Source organism: Danio aesculapii, chromosome 13, assembly GCF_903798145.1.
Source record: "Danio aesculapii chromosome 13, fDanAes4.1, whole genome shotgun sequence".
In the NCBI taxonomy this organism is placed as follows: Eukaryota; Metazoa; Chordata; class Actinopteri; order Cypriniformes; family Danionidae; genus Danio; species Danio aesculapii.
In genome coordinates this window covers 23,549,607-23,564,606 of record NC_079447.1, presented here as the reverse complement: position 1 = coordinate 23,564,606, position 15,000 = coordinate 23,549,607, and the positions used below count along the sequence as shown (strand labels likewise).

At 32.8% G+C, this 15,000-nt stretch overlaps 1 long non-coding RNA gene across 1 annotated transcript; it reads right to left on the bottom strand.

The window, feature by feature from the left end:
• Nucleotides 1-2,905: 2,905 nt before the first annotated feature.
• On the bottom strand, nucleotides 2,906-12,601 carry LOC130239891 (uncharacterized). Its single transcript, XR_008838722.1, has 3 exons — nucleotides 12,399-12,601; nucleotides 6,156-6,628; nucleotides 2,906-3,944 (listed from the first exon to the last, which is right to left on the bottom strand). It is a non-coding gene; the product is annotated as an uncharacterized LOC130239891 (long non-coding RNA).
• Between the last annotated feature and the right edge of the window lie 2,399 nt (nucleotides 12,602-15,000).

Genomic DNA, 15,000 nt, shown 5'->3' with positions numbered 1-15,000 from the left:
TATCCGCAAGTAAATTGCTGCCTGTATAGTCTTTGCAATTATGATTTATGACCGCCAAGCGAAATGAAGATTACAACATAAATATGGCCAAAAAAAAAAAAAGAAAAAAAGATGTGAGAATTGGTTTGGTGGCCTCAGACAGACCCGCCTGTTTATCTGACAGAATAACAAGCCTTGACTGCTGCTCAGTGAGAGTCCCGAGTGCTCAGTCTAAATACAAATCACAGGCAGAAAAACTCCTGGAGTTTAAGCCTGTTTTATCACCTCAGCTCTTGCCAGATTAACCAGGTGAAGCTCCAAAGCTCTCCTTTAGATACAATAGGACTAAAACAGAAGTGCAGATACAGCACATTTAAAGCTAATGAGCTCATTTTATAAATCACTGTTTTAAAAAAAAAAAAACATTTAAAGATATAAAAAAGAAAAGTTCTATAATCCTAAAGTGTAAAAAAAGCAAAAACATGTTAATAAAAAGCTACAGACACAGTTTCGTTCTGGTAAAGGTAACAAAAAATTATGTCATCAACTGTCATCACCCTAAAGTGGCTCCAAACATTTAAGAGTTTGGTGTATTTCTGAAAAATCCCGGAAAACTGGTAGCCACTGACATCCATAGTAGGAAAAAAATACAATGGGTGTAATGGCTAAAAGTTTCCAACATTCTTCAAAATATTTTTGCGTGTGTGTTTAACAAAAAACAAAAAGGAATTAAAAACAGGTTTGGAACCACTTGAGGATAATTAAATGATGACCGAATTATCACATTTGGGTGAACTACACCTTAAGGTACAAATAGTTTTAAAAAAAGTAATAATTGTATTTAAATATGTGACCCTGGACCACAAAACCAGTCACTGAAATTAAGATTTATTGTTCCAAAGAAGGTGGTGCAGTGGGTAGCACGATCCCCTCACAGCAAGAAGGTTGCTGGTTCGAGCCTTGTTGAATCAGTTGGCATTTCTGTGTGGAGTTTGCATGTTCTCACTCCGATTTCCTCAACAAGTCCAAAGACATGTGTTATAAGTGAATTGGATAAGCTAAATTGTCCGTAGTGAATATGTGTGATTGAGAGTGGATGAATGTTTCCCAGTGATGGGTTGCAGCTGGAAGAGCATCCGCTACGTGAAACATATGCTGTATAAGTTGGCGGTTCATTCCACTGTGGTGACCCCTGAATAATAAAGGGACTAAGCCCAAAACAAAATGAATGAATGAATGGTTCAGAAAACATCTGAAAGCTGAATAAATACATTTTCCACCGATTAATGGTTTGCTGTGATGTGATAATATTTGGTCGGGATACCACTGTTTTGAAAATCTTTTTTATCTAAATATTGAGAAAATCATCTTTAAGTTAGCCCAAATTAAATTCCTAGGAGTGCATATTACAATCATTTTTTATTTGTATGCTATCTTTTAGGATTAACCCCTTGAGATATTTAAGAGAGTCCCACAATTATTCATTTATTAATTCATTTTCGTTTAGATTAGTCTCTATTTCAGATGTCGCCACAGCAGAATGAACCACCAATTATTCAGCCATATTTTTTACACAGCAGATGCCCTTCAAGCGACAACCCAGTATTGGGAAACACCTATACACAATCATCCACACACATACACTACGGTCAATTTTGTTTACCCAATTCATCTGTACCGCATGTCTTTGAACTGTGGGGGAAACTGGAGCACCCGGAGGAAACCACACGCCAACTCATGGAGAACATGCAAACTCCACACAGAAATGCCAACCCAGACGGGACTCGAACCAGTGACCTTCTTGCCGTGAGGTAAATATGTAAATATGGAGCAAAAAAGATTTGCCTTGACTGGTGCTCGGAGAGAGTGCTCAGTCTAAATAAATATCCCACACTCTCAGAAATAAAGGTACAAAAGCCATCTCTGAAGCCGTACCTTTTTTTTAAAAAAATGTACACTTTTGTTTTGTTTTGCTACTAATATATACACTTTAGGTACAAATATGCATCTTTAAGATACTCTAACTGTATACTTTAAACTTTATACTGCAACTTTATACAGTAACTTTAAACTTATTACAATCAAAAACCTTTTTGATACTTGTGGAAGGACATTTACAAAGTCAAAAAAGGTTACAAAGTAAGATGATCTTTACTTAATTTTCTAATCATTTTGACTCAATGTATTTTTGGCTTTTCCCACAAATTTACCCATGCAGCATACGACTTAGAAAAGCATTAGAATAGCAAAGATTAAGAAGATTTGGTAACAGGTTATAATAACTACAAACTATAAATTATTTATTAAGCATTAGCAAATAGTTAATTCATTTGTTAAGCATTAACTCTACATTATAAGACACAAGCAGTTTATAAATGCAGCTACAAATGCTGTATTCTTGACTTATAAACACATTTATAATGTGCTTAAAAATGGTACTTTTATACTTTGCTACTGAATAATTTTTCATGACTAAATTAAGTAATGGTTACCATGTACAATATTTTAATAAATGCTTTATTAACACAACTTCATGCAGTTTTGTGACTTAATCTAGTGAGGACTATTTATGCTTTACAAATCTTGAGTTAATTCTTAACAAATGATGAGTTAACTATTTGCTAATGCTTACTAAATGATTTATAATGTGTAGTTATTATAAAGGGTTACCGAAATTTTTTTCATGCAGGGTCACAAATAAATATATCTACTATACTATATAATTTAAAATAATATTATTATATATTATTATCATGTCAATTTTAGTTAGATTAAAAGTAGGGGTCCCATATATTTAATGTTATATTAGTGCCAAGCAGAATGAAGATTACAGCATCTTCGCATGTAAATAAGGCCCCAATGATTTTTAAAAAATGCCTTGACTGGTGCTCTGTGAGAGTGCTCAGTCTAAATAAATATCCCAAACTCTCAGAAATAAAGACGTGAAAGCCATCACTGAAGCAATCACTTTTTTAAAAACGGTACACTTTTGCTCTGTTTAACTACTAATATATATACTTTAGGTACAAATATACATTTTTAAGGCACTAATATGGATCCTTAAGCTACAGGCGTGAAAAGGTAAAGGCAAAGTGAGTCTTTCTACATTTATTTCTGAAGTGCAGACAACTTTCTCACCTCAGCTCTTGACAGATTAAGCAGGTATAAGAGCTCCTAAATGAACTCTCGTTCAGACGCAAAAGGCCAAAAAACAGCAGTGCATAACCAGCACATTCAAAGCTAATAAACTCATTTCATAATAATATGTGTGACTATGCTGGCCATCAATCACGATGAGGAGTTTGCCTTCTCCTGATGCTGAATTGAGCCGTTGACCCCAATCAGTCCATGTGGCGAATATTTGGAATTACAGCGGGGAGTTGATTAATTTTACATGAATTCGGTTGCAAAGGAGGGAAATAGATTCTGGCTGCACACCACTTCATAGTGAGTGGCTCGGGCCAGATTTTGTGTGGGTGGGCTTTCTGAAGATTGAAGAGGGGCTCTCAGTCATAATCCTGGAGCAATTTTCATGTGTTGTTTCTCAAACCCCATTTTGTCCACAAATAGGAGCAATTTCAAAGAGAACAGTGACCCGACTCCTGGAGCCAGAATAGAGTTTATTCTGAGATGCCTGATTAGATGGAGCTCTAGCCAGAACCATTTATCTTATGTAGCGCTGTGGCGATTTAATGAAAATAAATATATATAAAATAGCCATGTATCCAACGAAAGCACTAGTGAAAGTGCCTGTACGTGGAGCATCATAAGACTCCCCGCAGCTTTCACACCTGCCTTCACAAGCCTCTGCCTGTGGCCTGAGATGCTCAGACGGGCCGGAGAGATGAATGGAACATCCACCATTTGGTCCTCATTACATTTGGCCACAGAAAATGGATTTTGATTTTTGTCACAGCTGCTAACCTCCTTGGGCCCACTTCAGGAGAACTTGAGGACACCTGGAGCTGAGAAAAAAACACATCCAAGTCATGGATATAGACTAAATGATGATTTTAAAGTATGTAATATTACACAGAATTTAGAGGTGGAATTGCATAATCATTTTAAAACAATATTGGGAGTTCAATATTTGTGTTGTAATGTTGATTAACATAAAATTCATTGAAGATTCAGCTAATTGAAAGTGAATGGAATCAATCTGAAAATATTTATTTTACTTTATTATTTTTTTTAATTCCTTCATTAATTTTCCTTCAGCTTAGTCCCTTATTTATTAGAGGTTGCCAGAGTGAAATGAACCGTCAACTATTCCAGCATGTGTTTTATGCATCGGATGCCCTTCGAGTGTAACCCAGTACTGGAAAATTTATTCATTCATGTACTCATTCATTTATGTTTCAGTAATATAGATGAATAACATAAATATGTTAATAACAATAATAACAACAAGTTTATAAGTCCACAGTAATCAAAAAGTTTGTGAAAAAATGTATAAACCCTTTATTAATATTCTATATTGTATTCTATAAAACATCACCTACTTTTTTGCATAATGCAAAAGTGCTGTTTTAAATAAAAGCCATGTTTAAAAAAAAAGGCTTTTTAATTTTTTCACTTACTTTTCAAGCACATTGAACTTATGATTTCATTGTTTATATTTATGAATCTCTTACCCAAAGAGCACTGATATATTAACTACCCTGGAAGCACTTTTTGTTTGATTATGGATAAACATAAATATGAACTAACAGTTTAGAGAAGAGATTAAAAAATAGGGAAAATGCATGTGTGCTTAAGTATTTATTTATATTTACACTTTTAAACAAGTATTTATATATACATAAACACAAAGTTCCAATGTTTATGATAAAAAAATATTAAATGAAAAGTCTTTTGTCAGTTTTGTAGTTTTTTCTTAATTTTTTCTTATTTTATGAACTAGTTTTAATTAATACACTGTAAAACCCAAAAAGTTAAGGTAACTTAAACAATTTGAGAAAACCAACTGCAACAAATCATACTGTGAACTTAATCCATTTGAGTAAACTAAGCAATTTGAGCACAGTAAAACCCAATAAATGAAGAGAGCTCAAACCAACTGAGTACTGTAAAACCCAATAAGTTAAGGCAACTCAAACTTGCTACAAATCATTTCAGTTAAAAAACTAATCAATATGAGTATTGTGAACTTACTCCATTTAAGTTGAAGTAATGAGGTATATAATTAACTCATTACCTTCAACACTGAGTTCAAAACTCTTTTCAAATGAGTAGAATTAACTTTCAGTAAAATTTAAGTTAACTGCACTCATTTTATTTGATAAAGTTGACTGTTTGGTTTTACAGTGTAATTATCGTTTTTATTTTTTGTTATTTAGATTGAATTTTAACTCAAGTATTTCCTTGGCAACTAGATGTATATTAAACTATTTCTTTATAAGAAAAATATTTAGGTGGTTTATTTGGGAATTAACATATAAGGAAAGGCCAGTAAATTTAACTTGTCAGTACTAGGTATGGGACAATAACCGTTTTCAAGGTTTACCGCGGTTTGGAAAAGTCAAGGTTTTAAACCGCCAACATTTTATGCTATACCGTTCCTACAGTATATGTAAGATTTTTTTTTATTTAACATTTTGTTATTTGTTTTTTTTTTTAGAACAACAGTATCTCTAGCAGAAAAGATGTTGTTTTAAATTGTAAAGAAATCTGTTTTTGAAGACAGCAGAAGTTAACGAATCATTTGTATTATTTAGCCTGACATGTTTACTGCTCCAAAATATCTTAAATGTTTCTCAAAATAAAATATATTGTGTTCAAAAGGGAAAACGTTGTTATTTTTTACCCAGACATTAAAAAAAGAATATATTTTAGAGCAGTAATCACAATACCGTGAAACCAAGATATTTGTATCCTAGGTTATCATGCCGACTCAGTACTTTGCACAGCAGTCTTGTGTAAAAATGTAAATAACTAAATAAATAAAAAAATTATTATTAATTAAAATTTTTGCCAGTCAACACAACATTCCAAATACTGTCACCTGAGCTATAAAATAATGGTTATCCAAAATATTGGTATAATGTAGTGTGATCATGCAATCATTTTTCTATGATACATTTATTAAGAAAACAAACAAACATGTCACCGTCTTATATCTCTCTCTCATTCCACACACACTCAAAACAACAGTGCACTGCTTACATGCTACTCACATCGATTCAGCTCCCGGGGGCCCAAACCAATTTCTCTTGTTTTCTGCCCGTCTCCCTGCCTGAACCTGCAACAGCCATCAGACCCATTAATCCTTCCACCCAAGATGACTATGACTGATTTGGCCGCCAAACAATCAATTTGTATCTCTCTCACTCTTTCACTCATTCCTTCTCTTTTGTGGATGTAAAGAATATCATGAAAAAGTGTCAGCGGTAACAGTTTCACCACAGTGGAGTAATAGAGTAATAAGGCAATCAGCGTTTGACCTTGGAAGACAACTAATTCATCTGCCCATCTATCTTAATTATTTCACTTTTCAAAGCACAGTGGAAAAGAAACTGTATCAGTCATTCATCCCTCTGAAGCAGTTGAGTCGTTTCTCCCATGTTGATTTCAGTTTTCGGTTGTTTTCCGTTTCGCCAAATGAACTGAAGAGAAATGTTTGATGGACATTAGGTGTAGCGGGAGATCTCTGGAAAAGTAAAGAGAGAGAGACAGAGATCATAAACACAAAAGATCAACAAATAATTCAGAATTAAGTTTTTACCTCAAAATTACAATTTGGTTATTATATACTCAACAGCCTTATTATTATTATTATTATCATTATTATTATTATTATGTTATAGCCTTCGTTTTGTTACAAATTCACTATAGACTATTTCAATGTGGTGATGTCATCAGCCCATGAACATTTCAAGCTTGTTATCAAACTATTTCAACACAGTAACAAGAGGCAATTCAATCATAACCTAATGTTAAAACACCTATCATAACATTTTTATCAATATGTGGCTCTTTTTGGATTCTTGGAAGCTATAGAAACTAAAAATGTAAAACAAGAAATGCGTTGGGACCTTTATTTTTGTTAACATTCCTCAAAACTGTCCATAAATTTGGGTCCCACTTTTTCTAAAGTGACCCTAACTACTGCATACTTTCATCAAAAAATAAATACATTGTACTTACTGTGTTCAAAACATATTGCAGAACTCTTCTAGTGAACTTGAGGTGGGATGCAGGTAAAATTAAGGACAAAATTGGTGGTATGAGTAGGTTTAAGTGAGGGTTAAGGTGTAAAGAATGGTCAACAGTGTAATTAAATTATAATTACAGAAATTAATTACAGATGTAATTACATCTATCATAAGTGTACAAAGTGAAAACATAAGTACATTGTAACAAATTATTAATTTCAGTGTAATTACATAATAGTTAACACCACCTAATAGGGACCTACATTTTTTGATATTTAAAACATAGATGAACATATACAGTAGTCAACATTTGAAGTGAATCAAACCTGAACAAAATGGGTGACCAGAACGGGTGTTTTTCAATAGTTTTAGGTTAACTTTGATGAAAGCTAATGATCCACTTCAAATGTTAACTAGTATAATTGATCAGATCTGAGATTACTGTCCCTCCTTTGAAAGTCTGTTTATCCAAAACACAAAAAAATGGTTTATAACACGAATTGAGCAGTTAAGAAGTATTCTGAAGAGATATTGTATATTTCTATAGCTTTTGTTCACATGTAAACATTGATTGGTGAACATTAATATAAACTCAAACATATCTGCTTGATTCAGAAGAAAAAAAAGTATCTTTGGTTGCTGTAAAAGCTCAAACTATATACAGTTGAAGTCAGAATTATTAACCCCCCTGATTATTTTTTCCCCAATTTCTGTTTAATGGAAAGATTTTTTTTTTCAACATTTCTAAACCTAATAGTTTTAATAACTCATCTCTAATAACTAATTTATTTTATCTTTGCCATGATGACAGTAAATAATATTTTACTACATATTTTTAAGACACTTCTATACAGCTTAAGTGACATTTAAAGGCTTAACTAGGTTAATTAGGTTAACTAGGAAAGTTAGGATAATTAGGCAAGGTATTATAACGATGGTTTGTTCTATAGACTATCGAAAAAATATATAGCTTAAGGTGCTAATAATTTTGTCCTTAGAATGGTGTTTAAAAAATTAAAAACTGCTTTTATTCTAGCCGAAATAAAACAAGAACAACTTTTCCTTGTGTTAATCATCATTTGGGAAAAAAAGAAAAAAAAAATTCAAGGGGTGGGGGGGGGGCTAATAATTCTGACTTCAACTGTATGTATATATATATATATATATATATATATATATATATATATATATATATATATATATATATATATATATATATATATATAAAAATGCTAACATAAATGCTGCTTTCATTGGCCGCTTTATATAAACTGCACACCCTATTGAAATGGAAACTGCCAAACAACACTATAGATTTCATTCGTTCCTGACGCCTTTTTCAGTGGTATTGTTGCAGAAGTATTTTTCCCTTTTACACATACCATAGGAAGTTTTAAAAATAATTAAAAGCATTAAAAACATTAAAAACATTAAAAGTCATGTAGCAAATCATCAGCAAATGAAATACTGTATATGAAAATCAGACATAAAGACTACAAACTAAATGGTTTTCTACCCATGAAGAAGAAAATGGTAAATATCTACCTATGGAGTATTGTGCATGACAAAATCAAATAATAAACTTTATAAATTAAATAAAACCTTCATTTAAAGTTATTGATGTGTTACATGGGGGTGGCCAGAGCTAATTGTTTTATTTGGTGGAATTGACTAACAACCTCAAAGGTTTATTGAATATTATTAAAGATCAGTTGCTCTATGAAGATAATATTTTTACTTTTGAATGTGCCTGTTACTTTCTATACAACAACACAAAATCCTAAGCTAATACAACATTTGAAAATCACTATAAAACCTGTAATACTGAGTTAATACTAAAACACAAACCAACACATTCTTAACTTTTTTGGGGAATTCAAGTCTTGGCTAGACCCAAAAAAGACTTGGATAGACCCAAAAAAAATATATTTATTACCATTTACTCTCCATCTAGTTCCAAACTTTTTTGAGTCTCTTTATTCTGTTGAACATAAAAGAAGACATTTTGAAGAAAGCTGGAAACCTGTAACCATTAACTTCCGCAGGAGAAAAAACTAAACAAATACTCTATAGAGAATTTTCAGTGTGGCCTCTATAAAGTGTTACATTTATAAGTGACCTCATTTCGATCAATCTTTTGGAAGCATAAGAATTTTGGGTGAACAGACTTTAATGAACAAGCCAAACTCTCTTAGATTTGATTAAAAATACCTTTATTTGTGTTTGTACACTGTAAAAAATGGTTGTGATATAAACGGTAAAAAACTGTAAAAATGCTACAGTAAAAATCCATAACCTGGTTAACAGTATGTTTCCTTAATATATACGGCCAATAACCGTAAATTGACTTTCCCAGAAATCCCTGCATGGCACATCACTTTTTATGCTTTTTGTTGACGCTATTATGGATCTTTTTAGTTGTTTCCCCATCAGTTACGTACATTAGAGATTTATGTTATATCTAATGTTGATAAACAATGTTTATTTCATGACTTTAATTTTATGTGTGTTACCATACTGGTGTTTAGTAGCTGTGTGAATGACACTGAGCACCTTCTATACACTGATACTCTTTTCTGCTTGTGGGAAAAGTGGTTTATGATGAGCATTGGTTCATTATGAAACTTTCTCATCACCTCCTGCATATGGCTGTGTTAACGTGTCTATCTGTGTAACAAAAGATGTGTAGATGTTGGTAATTCAAAATACAGACATATTACATCTATAAATTAATGAAATATGGTAGTTTACTGTTAAAATTAGGAATTACTTTTACGGTATGTAACGTATTTTAACGGTAAAATACTGGCAACCACAGCTGCCGTTTTTTTACCGTAAATTTTACGGTTTTATTTTTTACAGTGTCATGATGAATAGATTTATATTTAACTTAGCAAAAGCTCATTTATAATACTTACTCATAACTTACTCAATCAGATCGTTGGCGTTTTGGGGGGTTGCATTTAATCTTCTCACTCCAAGTCCTTCTTGATACCCAAAACTGAAATGACACCACTTCTCATCCAAGAAAGAGTCTGATCGTTTACCACTGCAGATTACCAGGCTCATCTAGCGAGAGGAACATGAGGCCAGAACCCCCCTCTGAATGGCGAGGAGCAGAAGGCAGGGTCGGCCATGTCTGGGAAAAGCTGCAGTGGAACATTTGTCAGGAGACAGTGACAAAAAGGGGGTGGAAGGGTGGGGAGGCAGAGCTCCACACTATTCAGAGACAATTTGTAAGCACGGCTGTTGAAGTCAGGCCAAAGACTGGCGAACAGCTGGAGCCCCACCATGATTGATAAACGTGGGCCCCAAGAACTTCATTTCGATGTGAATGAAGACAAAAGCCCGACAATGTTCAGCGAGTGTGTAATGTTAGCGTCATTAAGTGTCAGCCCTGGACATGCCCTGGCTCTCAGATGGGCGACGGAGAGATGCCATGAGGGAGGTCAAGACCCTCACTAATTACCATTTTAGGACAAAACACTCTTTTATAGCAAAGCAATTATTGATTTACCTCTGAGGGGAGATCATTGTAGAGTAGTTACGTTGTAACAGTCATGATTGTGGTGATTGGATGCTTTGTGGGATGTTTTTGTTGTGTGATCTGCTTAATAATATTTTAATTAAAACTGATTTGTAATCATTTAAAATGGTGGTTTACCTGGAGAAGGGATTTCCAGAGCACAGTTATAGAGGTTTAATTCTTTTGGCCTCTGTGGTTCAGATTTGTTTAATTATAAAATCACAGTTTAAGCAACTCTTGTGATTTATTAAAATATTCCATTAATATTGTTAGTCAGTCAATTTATCATTAAAATTCATCTGGAATTTAAAATCTGGTGTTTTGGTCGGAGTTGAATGAATGCTAACAGTTTAATTTTGGTTTCTTTTGTGGTTCAGTCTGCAATACAAAAATTGTAACAAAATCACAGAGCTTTTTTCAGTGCTTTAAAATAAAACTGTAATTTCAATCAGAGAAAATATACATTTAAATCCATGATGACAACACATTATTATTTACATAAAATTTAAAATGGAATTTAATATGTGCTGTTTCATTGAGTCAGGACTCACAGAATATATAATGGATGCAATTATGGGAGTTTTCAAGGTCAGACTGTAACAATTTATTTCATAACAAAATCACAAAACTTCAGTAGATTGTAGCAAAATATATATCACAGTCTTGGAAACTATATGTGTCTCTTGTGATTTATTAATAGTATTATATTAATTCAATAGTGAAAATGACTTGAAATTTTAAGACATTGTGTCAAATGTTGCTAAAATGGTGCTGATTGATGTTTCGTGCTTAATTTTAAACCTTTGAGGTTCAGTCTGTATCAATAAATGGAATCATTAACGAGATCAAATAAGAAGTACTTTGGTGCTTTAACCCTTTAACTACCCCAACAAGAAGTAAAAATGTTTGGATAGCATTTCCTAACTCCTAATGTCGTTAGTTAACACACTCTATGCATTTTTCTTTTCAACACATCCCATAATTTCTAAAATATCAACCTCTACCAAATGGTTAATATGTCGGTTTACTACATATACTATAAAAAATCTGAAAATATTAAGTGTAAGACTAATTAATTTTAAAAATAATCAAAATAAAACATTTTTGAATACTAAATCCTTTGTTTAAGTATGCCATAAAATATTTCAGATTTTCATGTAACATGTTTCCTTGTTTGTATGTTTTTTACAATTAAACCAAAATCAAGTGTAGTAGTGCAACAGGATGTTTGTTTGATTTTTTTAAACTAACAATGCTGTGTGTGTAAGCCATTATTTAAAACAGTCATTCTTTAAATGACTTTAACAGTCATTATTTAAACCGTGGTCAACCGTTTGGTAGAGGGACAGTCAAAGGGTTAAAGGCAAATTTATACGGCAATCAACACAATAGTAAAGGGAGAGTTCACTCAAAATTGAACATTCATTCATTACTAATTTCACTTGCTCCAAACGTTTGTGTGTTTTCTTGTTACAGAAGTTATTTTAAACCGTTAATGGTTGCCATTGCCTTTTTTCAACTTTGGATGCCAGTGGCTACCATCAAAGCTGTTTAGTTACTGATATTCTCCAAAATATCTTCTTTTGTATTCAACAAAACTTGAGGTTATCTAAATTTTGAGTTGTTCTTAAAATGTCTAATCCCACATCTTTTTTATATGCAGAATTGTTTTTACACCGTGTAAACATCAACAAATTGGGCAGCACAAATTCTAAATGAAAATCTTAAGGTTTTCTCACCTTCAGCTGCCATTCCTTCCCAAGTGGTTCAACGATGTATGTCATGACCATGATCATCATCATCTGTGTTTGCCTCTTCATTTGCCTACTAAGGAGCGTTCAGGAAGATGCAGAGATAAAGACACAGCTGTGGAGACACTAACAGAGAAGGAAAACTGACTATGTGTAAAAGCATTTTGCTTGTATTATGATTAAATATTTAGTCCGTTTATTACAGTATGCTGTAAAAATGACAATTAATAAAAGAAGAGCAAAAACATTTAGCTTTACATTAATTAATATTCTTACTTAGGCTTGATTATAAAGACATATTATATTACAGTTGAAGTCAGAATTATTAACCCCCCATATTTCCCAAATGATGTTTAACAGAGCAAGGAAATTTTCACAGTATGTCTGATAATATTTTTTCTTCTGGAGAAAGTCTTATTTGCTTTATTTCAGCTAGAATAAAAGCAGTTTTTAATTTTTAGGTCAAAATTATTAGCCCCTTTAAGCTATGTATATTTTTTCAATAGTCTACAGAACAAACCATCAATATACAATAACTTGCCTACCCTATCCTGCCTATTTAACCCAATCAACCTAGTTAAGCCTTTAAATGTCACTTTAAGCAGTATAGAAGTGTCTTGAAAAATATCTAGATGTAGAGAATGTGTACCATTTTAAATGACACAACATAAATCTTTTTTTGTTAATGGCTGCAAAAAAAGCTTTTTTTTCTAACTAATAACAATAAATAAATAAAACCATGTACATTTTTATGTACTAAACCTAAATAAGAGTTAGAAATACATATCAATTTACTGGAAAGCTCTTTGGCAAGCTTCTTTTATCCTTCATTTTATAAAAAAAAAAAAAACCTTCCTTAGTAAAAAATGAAATAAGCAAACAGTCTAAAAGCAGAACAATATAGACACCTCTATTCTCCACGTATTAAACGGCTGGCTACTCTTAAGAACTTGCCAAGCAAATTGAAAAGTTTTCTGTCACAGCATGAAACGTATAGTTCATAAAAATTGTATATTGTTCTGTTTTAACCCTAAATCTCAATCGCAGAAACCCTTGTGGCAACAAAGCGGATCCTCAGGTCATCCATTCAGCAGCACCAGGCCAGATTTGAGCTGCCAGGGCTTACGATGAATGAGTGAATATTGATGAGCACGGAGGATCTACAGGGGCAATCTTTTTTCCTCCCCCGTTTGGCGGAACGATGTAGGGAAGAGGCGCCTCGACGGTCCCGTGGGAGGACTGCACCTCTCTCAATATTCAGAATATTCTGGTTGAAGTTCAGAGAGAGATATCAATCTCACTTTGAAGCGCCAGGCCTTCATTTGTTTGTGAGAGATGTGAGGTGTTCGCCAGATGACTGTGCCAATTCTTCAAAAGCCACTTACAGTAGAGACACTCACTGTAGCGTTTGCTTTTGTTGTCTGGGTTCAGATGACTCTCAAAGCCAATAGTAAAGCTTGATTGAAGTGGTGCACCCAGTTCACCTGAGCGTTAAGGAGAACACGCAACCTGTGCTGTATCACAGAGCGAAGCTGAATGCAAAAGTATTGCTGAAAATAAAAATACAGGAACATATTAATTATTATAATGAAGCAAAGCAGAGATATTAATAAACTGTTAAATAGAAAATGTACAATAAGGGTATGTTTACACAGCAGTGGTGTACAAACTTTTTTCCAGTAAAAAAAAAGAGACACCTTTTTGAGTTTTCGACATTAGTTTCCAAGACAGCAGCATTTCTAAAAATGAATCATTTTGAAAAACTTGTATTTTTGTCTCAATGTAGCCTAACCAATATAATTTTGTGAAATCCTACATGTTATTCAAGTAATCCTGTGTCAAAATAAAATAGTACTTAAAATACATTTGTGCCTTTATATAGATATATGTATATATAATTTTTTTTTTACATATATTTAGCTTGCCATAGAGCAAAAATCAAAGTCATAGAGCAAAAAATCTATCTATCTATGTATACACTACCGGTCAAAATTTTGGGGTCAGTTTGTTTTTCATGCTTTTTTTTTTTTAAGGAAATTATTCTGTTCATGAAGGCGGCATTTATTAAATGTAACAAAAATGTTGAACTGTAAAATTATAAAAATTTTAAATAACTGCTTTCTTATTGTATGTAGTTGCAAATGAAATTATTACTCCAGTCATTATTGCTTTTATTGCTATTACCATTAACAGTTATAATAATAATTAATATTAGAGTGATTTTCTCTGTATTCTCAGTATCGGAATGCAGCTGGAAAGGCATCCGCTGCGTGAAACATGTGCTGGATAAGTTGGCGGTTCATTCCGCTGTGGCGACCCCTGATAAAAAAAAGGACTAAGCCGAAAATGAATGAATGAATGAATGAATTTGAGTGATTTCTGAAGGATCATGTAACTCTGAAGACTGGAGTAATGACGCTGAAAATTCATCTTTAAAAATCCCTGGAATAAATTATTAAATTAGATTATAAACTTTTTTTGAGCAGTTATTTTATAGTGCAATACATTTCACAATTTTGACTCCAAACCTTGAAAGGGTAGTATATAAATATATATTATAATTTATATTAATCAGATCTCATGTCCTCCT